This window comes from Budorcas taxicolor, chromosome 25 (assembly GCF_023091745.1).
Source record: "Budorcas taxicolor isolate Tak-1 chromosome 25, Takin1.1, whole genome shotgun sequence".
Taxonomy (NCBI): domain Eukaryota; kingdom Metazoa; phylum Chordata; class Mammalia; order Artiodactyla; family Bovidae; genus Budorcas; species Budorcas taxicolor.
The window spans coordinates 19686133-19699500 of record NC_068934.1 but is presented as its reverse complement, the minus strand read 5'-3'; the positions used below and the strand labels follow the sequence as shown (position 1 = coordinate 19699500).

General features: G+C 37.4%; 1 pseudogene; it reads right to left on the bottom strand.

The window, feature by feature from the left end:
• The window catches only part of LOC128069096 (glycerophosphodiester phosphodiesterase domain-containing protein 4-like), a 127284-nt pseudogene that overhangs the window by 49400 nt on the left and 64516 nt on the right, over positions 1-13368 (bottom strand).

Here is a 13368-nt window from a genome sequence, read left to right as displayed (position 1 = left end):
CAGTCATTATTACTTCAAATATTTCTTCTGTTCTTTTCCCTCATTCTTCTCCATTTGGTTTTTTTTTTTTTATTACATATATGTTATACCTTTTGTAATTGTCCCACAATTTTTGGCTATTCTGACTTGCCCTTTTTGTTCACTTTCCTCTTTGCATTTCAGTTTAGGAAGTTTCTAGACATCTTCAACAGCACTGATTTCTTCCTAATCCTTGATGAGGATGAGCCCATCAGAGGCATTCTTCATTTCTATTAAATATTTTTGCTTTGGAAGCTTTTCATTTGATTCTTTCTTAGAGCTTCTGTTTACATCTCTCTGCTTACATTGCCTCTTTTCTTACATGTTGTCTACTTTCTTCATTAGAGCCCTTAATATAATAATCATGGTTATTTTATATATGCTGATATATCCAAAATCTGTATTATATCTGAATCTGGAAGTGATACGTGCTTTGTCTCTTCATACTGTGCTTATTCTTATTCTTTAGAATACTTTAGAATTTTTTGTTGGAAGCTGGACATGATGTAATGGATAAAAGAAACTGAGATAATCGTGCTTTTAGTGTGAGCTCTTATGTGAATCTACTATGACCTGAACTATGATTAATGTTTGCTGCAGCTGTAGGTACCATAGGATACAGTTTCCTTGTTTTATTTTGTGTCCTACCCTATTTCTGTGGTTTTCTTAAGAACTCCTTCTTAAACACAGTCTGTGTTGCAGCTTTCAGTCATAATCCACTTTTGTTATACTGAAGCCCTGTTCATGTACTGGTAAGGTATCGGGGAAGGAAAGCATTCTATAATCTTATGATTAAATCTTAATTTTTTCAGTGGGTTTGAGTCTTTGAGCTATGCCTCAGAAGCATTTCTTAGCATTTTATCTCCACCCTTACATGAGACAAAAAAAGCTAGAAGGAAATGGAGTTGGTTAATTGCCCTTCTGGTATGTTACATAAGGTTCTGCTAAAGTGGTTCCCCTTGGAAGCACTTTGTAATGGAGAACATGATGTATTGACAAAAATAAGCAAACGGGACCTAATTGAACTTAAAAGCTTTTGCACATGAAAGGAAATTCTAAGCAAGGTGAAATGACAGTTCTCAGAATGGGAGAAAATAATAGCAAACAAAACAACTGACAAAGAATCAATCTCCAAAATAAACAAGCAGTTCATGCAGCTCACTACTAGAAAAATAAACAACCCAATCAAAAAGTGGGCAAAAGACCTAAACAGACATTTCTCCAGAGAAGACATACAGATGGCTAACAAACACATGAAAAGATGCTCAACATTACTCATTATTTTAGAAATGCAAATCAAAACCACAATGAGGTATCATCTCATGCAAGTCAGAATGGCCATCATCAAAATGTCTACAGACAATAAATGCTAGCGAGGGTATGGAGAAAAGGGAACCCTCTTAAACTGTTGGTAGGAATGCAAACTGATACAATCACTATGGAGAAGAGTATGGAGATTCCTTAAAACCTAGGAATAAAACTACCATAGGACCCAGCAATCCCACTACTGGGCATATACCCTGAGGAAACCATACCCTTGTGTTTAATGCAGCACTATTTACAACAGCTAGGACATGGAAGCAACCTAGATGTCCGTCAGCAGGTAATGGGTAAGGAAGTTATGGTGCATGGGTGCTGAGTCGCTTCAGTCATGTCCATCTCTGTGCAAGACTATGAACTGCAGCTTGCCAGGCTCCTCTGTCCATGGAATTTTCCAGGCAAGAATGCTATAGTGGGTTGCCATTCTCTCCTCCAGGGGATCTTCCTGACCCAGGGATTGAACCTACATCTATTACATCTAACCTGCATTGGCAGGCAGGTTGTTTACCACTAGCAGCACCTGGGAAACACAAGGCAGCTGTGGTACATATGCACAATGGAATAGTACTAAGCTATGAAAAGAAACACATTTGAGTCAGTTCTAATGAGGTGGATGAACACTGAGCCTATTATACCGAGTCAAGTAAGTCAGAAAGAGAACAATAAATGTCATATACTAACACAAATATATGGAATCTAGAAAGATGGTACCAACATTCCTACATGTAGGACACCGAAGAAGGCACAGACATAAAGAACAGACTTTTGGACTCAGTGGGAGAACAAGAGAGTGGGATGATTTGAAGGAATACCATTGAAACATACACTACCATATGCAAACAGATAGTCAGTGGGAGTTGATGTATAACACAGGGTACACAAAGCTGGTGCTCTGTGACAAGCTGGAGAGCTGGGGTGGGGAAGGAGGTGGGAGGGGGGTTCAGGATGGAAGGGACACATGTATCCCTACGGCTGATTCATACTGATGTATGGCAAAAAAAAAATCATAATATTGTAAAGTAATTATTCTGCAATTAAAAAAAAATTTTTTTTAAGAGCTACTTTATCCTCCTCCAGCCCAAAACAGGAGAGGGTTTTTTGTTTGTTTTTCATCACTCTTAACTACAAGAACCTGATGGAGCTCCTAGAAGGAAAAGCCATGAAAGTATGGGGGCCTCTATAAAATTAGGTCTGCAAGAGTTTTCAAGTCTCAAGATAGTCCACAGTCAGCCTCCAGTAATTATTCAAAATGACCTCCTAGGTAAACTACTTATACCTGCTGCTGGCTCCAGTGGCTTCTACTTCTGGAAACTTGATTTTGGTTGTGATTCTCTACTCATCTGTCTCTCCAGATTTCAGATGGCTGATTTGCCTTGTGACTTCATTTCTCAGACAGGTCTAAGAGTCATTTATTTTCAAGTTGGCTTTTTTCTCTTGTTTTAAGGATAGGATTGACAACTTCCAAGCTCTTTGTATGTCAAAGTGGAAACCAGAAGTCCTCTCTGACCAGATTAAGGTTTTGGGGGTTTGTTTTTCCTGTAAATATTGACCTTTTATTCATGTCCAAACTAAACTCAGTTCTTAGATATTGCTATAGATTCCCAGGGATATTATACAATCAGGTCCTCTGCAAACAGAAATAGTTTTATTTCTTCCTTTCCAACAGCTATGCCTATTTACTCCCTATTGTACTGGTGATGACTCAATATCATGTTGAATTGATTGCTAAGATAACCTCTGTTTTTCCAAGTCTTACGGAAAATGAATTAATTCAGTCTTTCACCATTAGTATAATGACAGCTATAAGTATACAATAGATTACCTCTAGCAAGTTAAAAAAGTTTCTATTTTTAATATACACAGGTTTTTTTTAAACAGAGTTGAATTTTATCAAATGATCTTTCTGCATGTATTGAGATTATATGACTTTCTTCTTTGTGTATGTTAACATGATAAAAAATTATTCATTTTTAAACTGTAAACACCAACCTTGCATTGTCATGGAAAAAAATACCTTTGATCAATATATGTTCTGCTTTTTACATATTGTTGGAATTTTTGAGGATATTTCTATGTATATTCATGAGGGGTATCAGTCTTTAGATTTCTTAAAATGCCTTTTTACATATTTGTTATCAGAGAAATACTGGGCTTATCTAATTTACACAGGGAATTATCCTCTCTTGTTGGATTTTCTAGAAGATACTTATGGAATCAGTATAATTTTTTTTTTCTTCTACACATGGTAGAATTCACCAGTGAGCACAAGTGCACCTGGAATTTTCTGTTGGAAGTTTTTACACAGTTTCTTTAATAGACATATAACACTGTTTAGGTTATATATTTCTTATTGAGTTATTCAAAAGATAAAAATTTGTATTTTAAGGCAGGAAAAGAAAATTTAAGGATAAAGTGCTCTTTCCAGGGCCTCCTTCCCCCCACCCCACTCTTTAACATACAATGTGCCTCTGCCTTGTACATCAACCAGATCCCTCAAAGGTGGGAATGCCTGCTCAGCTGTAAAGATATTTTGCTTTTCTTCTGATGTTACCAATGTAACTTCTTAAAAGATTTGTTTTCTTTCTCAACTCTGTAAGAGTTCACAGTGACTTGCTACTCACTTTATATGTGCTTATGTGGACTATTTATCTTAGTGGAATTTACGTAAAATGTCAGCATGTCATTTTGATGTGTGATCATCTGTCTCATAAACATATATGATTGTCTCTTCAACATCAACCACTGCAACAGTTCTCACAGCTTCTGAGAGTCTGTCTCCTGGGTTATAAGCTTCAGTTCAATTCAGTCGCTCAGTCGTGTCCGACTCTTTGCAACCCCATGAATTGCAGCTCGCCAGGCCTCCCTGTCCATCACCAATTCCCGGAGTTCACTCAAACTCATGTCCATCGAGTCGGTGATGCCATCCAGCCATCTCAACCTCTGTTGTCCGTTCTCCTCCTGCCCCCAATCCCTCCCCGCATTAGAGTCTTTTCCAATGAGTCAACTCTTTGCATGAGGTGGCCAAAGTATTGGAGTTTCAGCTTTAGCATCTTTCCTTCCAAAGAGCACCCAGGACTGATCTCCTTTAGAATGGACTGGTTGGATCTCCTTGCAGCCCAAGGGATGCTCAAGAGTCTTCTCCAACACCAAAGTTCAAAAGCATCAATTCTTCAGCGCTCAGCTTTCTCCACAGTCCAACTTTCACATCCATACATGACCACTGGAAAAACCATAGCCTTGACTAGATGGACCTTTAAAGTAAGGTCTCTGCTTTTCAATATTCTATCTAAGTTGGTCATAACTTTCCTTCCAAGGAGTAAGCATCTTTTAATTTCATGGCTGCAGTCACCCTCTGCAGTGATTTGGGAGCCCCAAAAAATGAAGTCTGACACTATTTCCCCATCTATTTCCCATGAAGTGATGGGACCAGATGCCATGATCTTCGTTTTCTGAATGTTGAGCTTTAAGCCAACTTTTAAACTCTCCTCTTTCACTTTCATCAAGAGGCTTTTGAGTTCCTCTTCATTTTCTGCCATAAGGGTGGTGTCATCTGCATAGCTGAGGTTATTGATATTTCTCCCGGCAATCTTGATTCCAGCTTGTGCTTCCTCCAGTCCAGCATTTCTCATGATGTACTCTGCATAGAAGTTAAATAAGCAGGCTGACAATATACAGCCTTGATATACTCCTTTTCCTATTTGGAACCAGTCTGTTGTTCCATGTCCAGTTCTAACTGTTGCTTACTGACCTGCATACAGATTTCTCAAGAGCCAAGTCAGGTGGTCTGGTATTCCCATCTCTTTCAGAATTTTCCACAGTTTATTGTGATCCACACAGTCAAAGGCTTTGGCATAGTCAATAAAGCAGAAATAGATGTTTTTCTGGAACTCTCTTGCTTTTTCCATGATCCAGCAGATGTTGGCAATTTGATCTCTGGTTCCTCTGCCTTTTCTAAAACCAGCTTGAACATCTGGAAGTTCATGGTTCACATATTGCTGAAGCCTGTCTTGGAGAATTTTGAACATTACTTTACTAGCATGTGAGATGAGTGCAATTGTGCGATAGTTTGGCTCAAATAAAATTCTTTTTTTTTAAACTTGATTGTTAATTGAATTTCCATGATACAGAGAACTGTTCCATTTCATCTAAACTAGCAGATTTATGTGCATGGTCTTGTTCCTAGACTATAGTATGCAAAGGGCTCTCCAGGAATATAAAGACCCGATTTATAGAGTTTTCCAACTTTTGTTACTTAAATACTACAACCATGCCCAATTTCATAACTGGACTAACAACTGGTTCTGAAAGATCTGAAATGTAATATTTTGTTGTCGTGAGCCAATGTGAGCCAACTCCACTGTTCACTTTATTACCTTTGGTAATGGCTAGAGGGTCTGTACTAAAGCACATTCTTTCCTTTCCAGTATTGGAATTTTGTGTGTTTCCTCTTTTTGTCTTAGTCAGTTGACCAGATGTTTATCAATTTTGTTGATCTCTTTAAAGAATATGGTTTTGTTTCATTTATGTTTTCTTTTTCTCTGTTCCCATTTCACTGATTCATGCCATTTATTCTTTTTTCTCTTCTGCTTACTACAAGTTAAATTTGACCCTCTTTTTCTAGCTTATCAAAGAGGAAGCTTAGATTTTTGACTGAGATTCTTCTTTCCTAATATAAACAGATAATCCTAGGAGTTTTTCTCTAATCACTGCCGTAGTTGCATTCCACCAAATTTTTAAAATATTTTATTTATTTTTGGCTGTGCTGCATCTTCATTGCTCAATGCACACACCTTCTCTAATTGCAGCAAAGGGGGGCTACTCTTCCTTGCAGTGCACGAGCTTCTCATTGCAGTGGCTTTCCATTGTCAAGCACAGGCTCTAGGCATGCAGGCTTCAGTAGCTGCGGCACATGGGCTCAGCAGTTACAGCAAATATGGCTTAGCTGTTCCAGGGTGTGTGGGATCTTCTCAGACCAGGGATCATACCTGGGTTCCCTGCACTGGTAACTGGACCACCAGGGGAGTCCCAATGTTGTATTTTTTTTACATCCAATTCAAAATATATCTAATATTCTGAGACTTCCCACTTTCTCTATGGGTTATTTAGAGGTGTTTCTGTGTGTTTTAATTTTGGGAATTTTTCAATTCTTAAAAAAGACCAAACCCAAATTCTGGAGCTTAAGAACCCAACAAACACAATGAAGAATGCATGAGAAAATCTTTGAAATCGAACAAATCAAATGAAAGAATAAATGACCTGGAAGAAAGGAAGCTATAAATGTTTTAGGTGGAAGAGGAGAGAGAACTAAGATGTTTTTAAAAGTGAAGAAACATTATCACATTTATTAGGACAGCCAAAATACAGATAATAGGTGTGCCTACCAAAATAAGAGAAGGATAAGGTGGCACCACATTTATGTAAAGAAATAATAGCTGGGGACTTCCCAAACCTGGGCAAAAACCTGGACAAATCCAGGTACAAATCCACAAAGCTAATAGATCACCTCATCTCAGTGTAAAATGACCTTCTCCAAGACACATTATAATCAAGGTGTCAGGGTGAGTGTTAAATAAAGGACACCAGGGGTGGGGTGGAATTAAGTATTGCCCAAAGGAACCCCCCATTAGACTACCAGCAACAACTCAATAGGCCAGGAAAGAGTGGAACGACATACTTAAAGTATTGAAAGATTTAAAAATGCTTGCCTAGAATACTCTAACAAATGATAATCTAACAAAGTTATTCTTTAGATATGAAGAAGATATTCAGGCTCTCCCAGACAAATAAAGCTGAAAGCGTTCTTCACCACTAAATCTGCCTTACAAGAAATGCTGACAGGAGCTCTTCCACCTGAAATGAGAAGATAAAAGTATACACAGCTCTCAGGTAAGGGAGAAAATTGTAACTCTAGTTTAGAAGAAAGTCGTAAACACGAAACATAAAGATTAAAGGAAAGAGCTTTGAAAATAACTATAGCTACCACAACGTGCAACAAACTCACAGAATAAAGTGACAGAATTTCTACAGTAAAAATATAAAAAGGGAGGACAGCAAATTAAGATAAATTACTATCAACAGAAAAAGACCTATTCAAACTATGAGAAAGATTTTCTATGCAAACCTCATAGTACTCAGAAAACAAAAATCTAGAGCACAGACAGCAAACATAAAGAGGAAAACTGAGCAAACAAGCATGGAAAATCACCAATTAAAAAGACAGAAGCACAAGAAAAAAGAAACAATGGAGATATGAAACAGTCAAAAGACAAAAGATAAATTCACAGTATGTTCTTACATATCAACAAGCATCTGAGATGTAAATGAATTGAACTCACCAAATCAAAAGGCACAGGGTGGTGGGGTGGATTAAAAATCAAGACTGAACTGCATGGTGTCTTCAGGACACTTGTTTCAATTCTAAAAATACATACAGACTCAAAATGAAAGAACTAAAGATGATATTCCAAGCGAATGGTAAATAAAAGAAAGCAGATATAGTCATACTTATGCCCCCAAAAATAAATCTCAAGGCAAAATGATAACAAGGTACAAAGAAAGTCATGATGTAATGATAAAAGGGTAAAAAACATCAAGAAGGCATAACATAATAAATACTGGGGTGGCCAAAAGGTTCATTGGTCTTTTCCCATAAGATGGCTCTAGAAGCAATTAGCTGTCTTTAACTTCATTTGAAACAATTTTCTTAGGTTCTATTGTGACTGCTGTCATATCAGTGTGTATTTTTTAAAAACATAAAAATTGGTGAATTTTTGTGTGGCTATTTTATTTTTAATCCATCATAATAACTTTTTAAAAATATAAATTTATTTATTTTAATTGGAGGTTAATTACTTTACAATATTGTATTGGTTTTGCCATACATCAACATGAATCCACCACAGGTATACATGTGTTCCCCATCCTGAACACCCCTCCTTCCTCCCTCCCCGTACCATCCCTCTGGGTCATCTCACTGTACCGGCCCCAAGCATCCAGTATCATGCATCGAACCTAGACTGGTGATTCATTTCATATATGATGTTATACATGTTTCAATGCCATTCTCCCAAATTATCCCACCCTCTCCCTCTCCCACAGAGTCCAAAAGACTATTCTATACATCTGTGTCTCTTTTGCTGTCTTGCATACAGGGTTATCGTTACCATCTTTCTAACTTTTAAAAATTATGCTGTTTTCTGCCACATAGCAGCATGAACTAGCCATAGGTATTACATATGTCTCCTCCCTCATGAACCTCCCTCCCACCTCTCACCCCATCCCATCCCTCTATGTTGTTACAGAGCACCAGATCTGAGTTCCCTGAATCATGCATCAATTGTGTAGCCATTTTAATATGGAAGATGGAATCAAAAAAGCAAAATTTTCAGCATATTATACTTTTATTATTTCAAGAAAGGCAAAAGCACAACTGAAACATGCCCCCAAAAATGCTCACTGTATGGAGAAAGTGCTGTGACTGATGGAACATGTCAAAAGTGGTTTGTGAAATTTAGTGCTGGACATTTCTCACTGGACTGGAGACTAGTTGAAATTGATAGCAATCAAATCAAGACATTAATTAGGAATAAAGTTACACCACAAAGTGATAGCCAACATACTCAAACTATCCATCAAGCACTCAAAATCATTTTCACTAACTTGATTATGTTTATTGCTTTGATGCTTGGGTTTTACATAAGTGATGTGAAAAAGATCTTCTTGAAAATATTTCATGCAACTCTCTACTTAAACATAACAAAAACATTCCCTAAAACCAATTGTGATGGATGATGAAAAGTGGATACTGTACAATAATGTGGAATGGAAGAGATCAAGCACAAGCAAAATGAACCACCATCAAACACACCAAAGGCTGGTGCTCACCCATAGAAAGTGATGTTGTATATATAGTGGGATTGGAAGAGAGTCCTCCAATATGAGCTTCTTCAGGAAAAGCAAACAATGAATTCCAACGAGCACTGCTCTCAGTTAGACTAACTGGAAGCAACATTCAATGAAAGGCATCCAGAATTAGTCAACAGAAAATAATCTTCCAACAGGGTAACATAAGACTGCATGTTTATTTGATGATCAGACAAAGACTGTTACAGGCTGGCTGGCAAGTTCTGATTCAACTGCCATATTCACCAGACATTGCGTCTTTGGATTTCCATTGATTTTGGTCTTCACAAAATTCTTTTAGTGGAAAAAAATTCAATTCCCTGAAAGACTGTTCAAAAAGATGAAAAATTTTGGAAGACAGAATTACAAAGTTGCCAGAAAAATGGCAAACGGTAATGGGACAAAAAGGTCAATATGGTGGTGTTCGATATACATCTTGGTAAAAATGAAAAATGTGTGTTTCATTCTTACTTAATAACTGAAGGAGCTTTTTGGCCAACCCAGTATTTAGCAACTTGTTCTCACCACCTCTCTGAATTCAGGTACACATTCTTTTTACTGAGTCACTATGTTTCAGGGCAATGCAGTCACCTACATAAACTGAATAGAAATATGCCCCCCTTTATACTGGGATATAACTGGAAAAATTGTGTTGTCAATGTCATATCTGAAGATCATATTTGAGATTACATGTCATTCAACCTGACATGACAAGCCCCCAGTCCCCACCAAGGATACACATACAATTGGTATTTGAAACCAATGCCTATGCGCCTTCATAGGCAAACTGTATGGTTTCCCTGTTGCACACTGTCTCAGCGTTACAGGTGGTAAGAAAGATCAATGATGAGCAGGAAAAGAAAAGAGAAACTTGCCCATATTTGTAGCTATACCTGTGAAAACTGGTTCAAGTGAACTAATTTTTAAAGTAGTAGTGAGAAAAAGAGCTCTGGAATGATAGGGTCTATTAAAAGAGAAATTCTAGATTCTCTACATACTCGCTAGACAGACCCTCATTAATAGCCTTCGTAGTTGTTTAACACAATCTGACTCTAGATTTGCTAATTATACAAGGAACTTTATGTGTGTTAACTGACCCTTTTAACTGCACTGATGTAAATCAATAGAGCCAAATAATACAAAATCACAACAAGACCAGCCTCTAAATAATCTACAGAGTTTATTTATGATCACAAGAGAGGGCCTAAATTATTCAAAACTCAGAATTAAGACTTGTTGAACCCTCCAGCATCAGGGTGGCACTTTTTCTTACCAGGCACACCTAAGTGTCATTGGATTCTTAGGGGAATGTACCTTTCTTTGAATTACTTACTATTAATTAGGGACAGATAATATAAAGTTAGATGTTGACTTTGATAAAACTGATAAAAGAGGAAAATATTTTTGTCCAGTCAAGATGCAAGTGAGTTTTGATAGAGAACTCAAAGTAAACTTTATTGTCACAGAGTATATTAACCAAAATAATACACTAGATTTATATCCAACTTAGCAATGTAATTTCAGCATTACTTTGTTGTACTTATTTGCATGTTGGCGTCTCACTTTTCTTTTGAGTGGGCTTTGTCATCCTTTTTGTTCCTATATTAACGTGTTAGTTAAAACTTATACCCTGCTTACTATCTATATGATTGAGAATTATATCTCTGTAATTTTGATATTTATACTTTCACAAAAAGGATATAAAAATGTTCCACACAAAGGTTGGTTTTACTGGAGAAAGGGGAACTCAGCTAAGTTTCTAGGGACAACTCCTAGAATTTCTGTATCTATTTTTATTTCATTACTAATCAGATTAACTACTTAATTGTCACAAGAAATCTCAAGAAGAACAAATATACTAACAAATAATCAACTCACCACCATATCAATCCATAATGATACCCAAACAAATGAAGAGCAACCCAGAATACATTTCACAAAGAAAACCAATTTATCTTGCTATGGAAAATTATCCAAACATCCAAATCTCTAAATTATGTGCTATCATCACTCTGACCACCTGTGAACACACAGCATGCAAGCAAAGAAAGTTCCACAGTCAAACCTGGGGTCTGGTAGGCTACAGTCCATGGGGTCGCAAAGAGTTAGACATGACTGAACAACTATTGCACTCAGATAACCATAATTGAAGCTGAGGTCTCAGGATACTCCTCAGCAGCCAAAGTAATAGCAAAACAAAGCACTGCAAGCATACCATCTAAATATGCTGATAGGAAACTGTTGATCCTAAAAGAAGCCACCAAAATTTATTACAATAACATATCCAATCACACCACTTACCAGCGACTTAACCAGCCATATGTTACAAAATAGATACAGTAATAATCTTTTCATCTGGAACATGCACTTGACAAAACATTATCTATGGCTAACTAAGCCAATATATACATACATTCTAATGAAGCATCTCTAGTTTCTGTGTGTCTATTCTCCAACCAGTCCATTCTAAAGGAGATCAGCCCTGGGTGTTCTTTGGAAGGAATGATACTAAAGCTGAGACTCCAGTACTTTGGCCACCTCATGAGAAGAGTTGACTCACTGGAAAAGACTCTGATGGTGGGAGGGAGCGAGGGCAGGAGGAGAAGGGGACGACAGAGGATGAGATGGCTGGGTGGCACCACCGACTCAATGGACGTGAATCTGAGTGAACTTCGGGAGTTGGTGATGGACAGGGATGCCTGGCGTGCTGCGATTCATGGGGTCGCAAAGAGTCAGACACGACTGAGCGACTGAACTGACTGACTGACTGATTCATGTATGACAAGATATATACAGAGCCTACACACAGAAACCCATACTATCAGATTGATCCCATTACTTTCACATATGGTAATAGTGCTTATAGGCTATGTACTCATATGAAAGTAAGTATTCTGAGGTGATATGGTCATTACAAATCAATCTTCATCTATTCCTTATATTAACACTAGTTAATAGAATGAATTTGAAGTGGATAAATCTACCCTCATGTAATTCTTTACTTTTCACATTTTTATTATGAAAAAAGATTAAATTTGTCCTCTAGATTAACATTAAATATAAATAAAATTCCTAGTACATAATCAAAAGTATTTGAAAGTTTGTTTCCATAATTACACTATTACCTGATAGGACAACTATTACCACAGCTGCCCCTAACTATCCTAGCTCTGCTACCATAGGCGCTAGTAATATGAATGCTTGCTTCTCATTTATTTGCTATCAAAATAAAAGACTCAAAATGCAAAAACCACCACAATATTGTAATTAGCCTTCAATTAAAATTATTAATTTTTTAAAAATGAGTATATCTGATTGATAAAACCTAGTTTGTGTGGATTCCCTCTAGACATATGATAACCCGGAAAATGTAAGGTTTTTTTGTTTTCTTTAACTATTCTGAGAATAATTCTGAGAAAGTCAGGCTTGACTTTCATCACATGCAAATTTGACCTTTTGTTTTACCCATTTAAAATACTCAGGATAATTCTAAACTCTCTAACTTGTTATTTAAGCACTGCTATAGTCTCCTTATAATATATTTTCCTTATTCTTCTCTCAATCTCTCTCTCTTTTCTCCTCCTTACCACTTCTTCCCTACTCCTTTCTTACACACTCATACATACACACAAATACACACACACACACTCCATATCCCCTCTTGTCCATTATAGTATAATCTCTAAAACAAATCACTATCATTGCCTTTGCTGCTGCTGCTGCTGCTGCTAAATCACTTCAGTTGTGTCCAACTCTGTGTGACCCCATAGACAGCAGCCCACCAGGCTCCGCCATCCCTGGATTCTCCAGGCAAGAACACTGGAGTGGGTTGCCATTTCCTTCTCCAATGCGTGAAAGTGAAGTCACTCAGTCATGCCCGACTCTTAGCAACCCCATGGACTGCAGCCTACCAGGCTCCTCCATCCATGGGATTTTCCAGGCAAGAATACTGGAGTGGGGTGCCATTGCCTTCTCCTCATTGCCCTTAGTTTCCCTCAAAAATGATCTTATCTTAGCTCAAATGGTACCTTTGCATGAAATGTTCTCCAACTCTCTCAAGTAGAAACCTTCACACTTGCATCAAAATTACAGCTGTACACACTGTATTTATCTCCAGGATTAGCACAT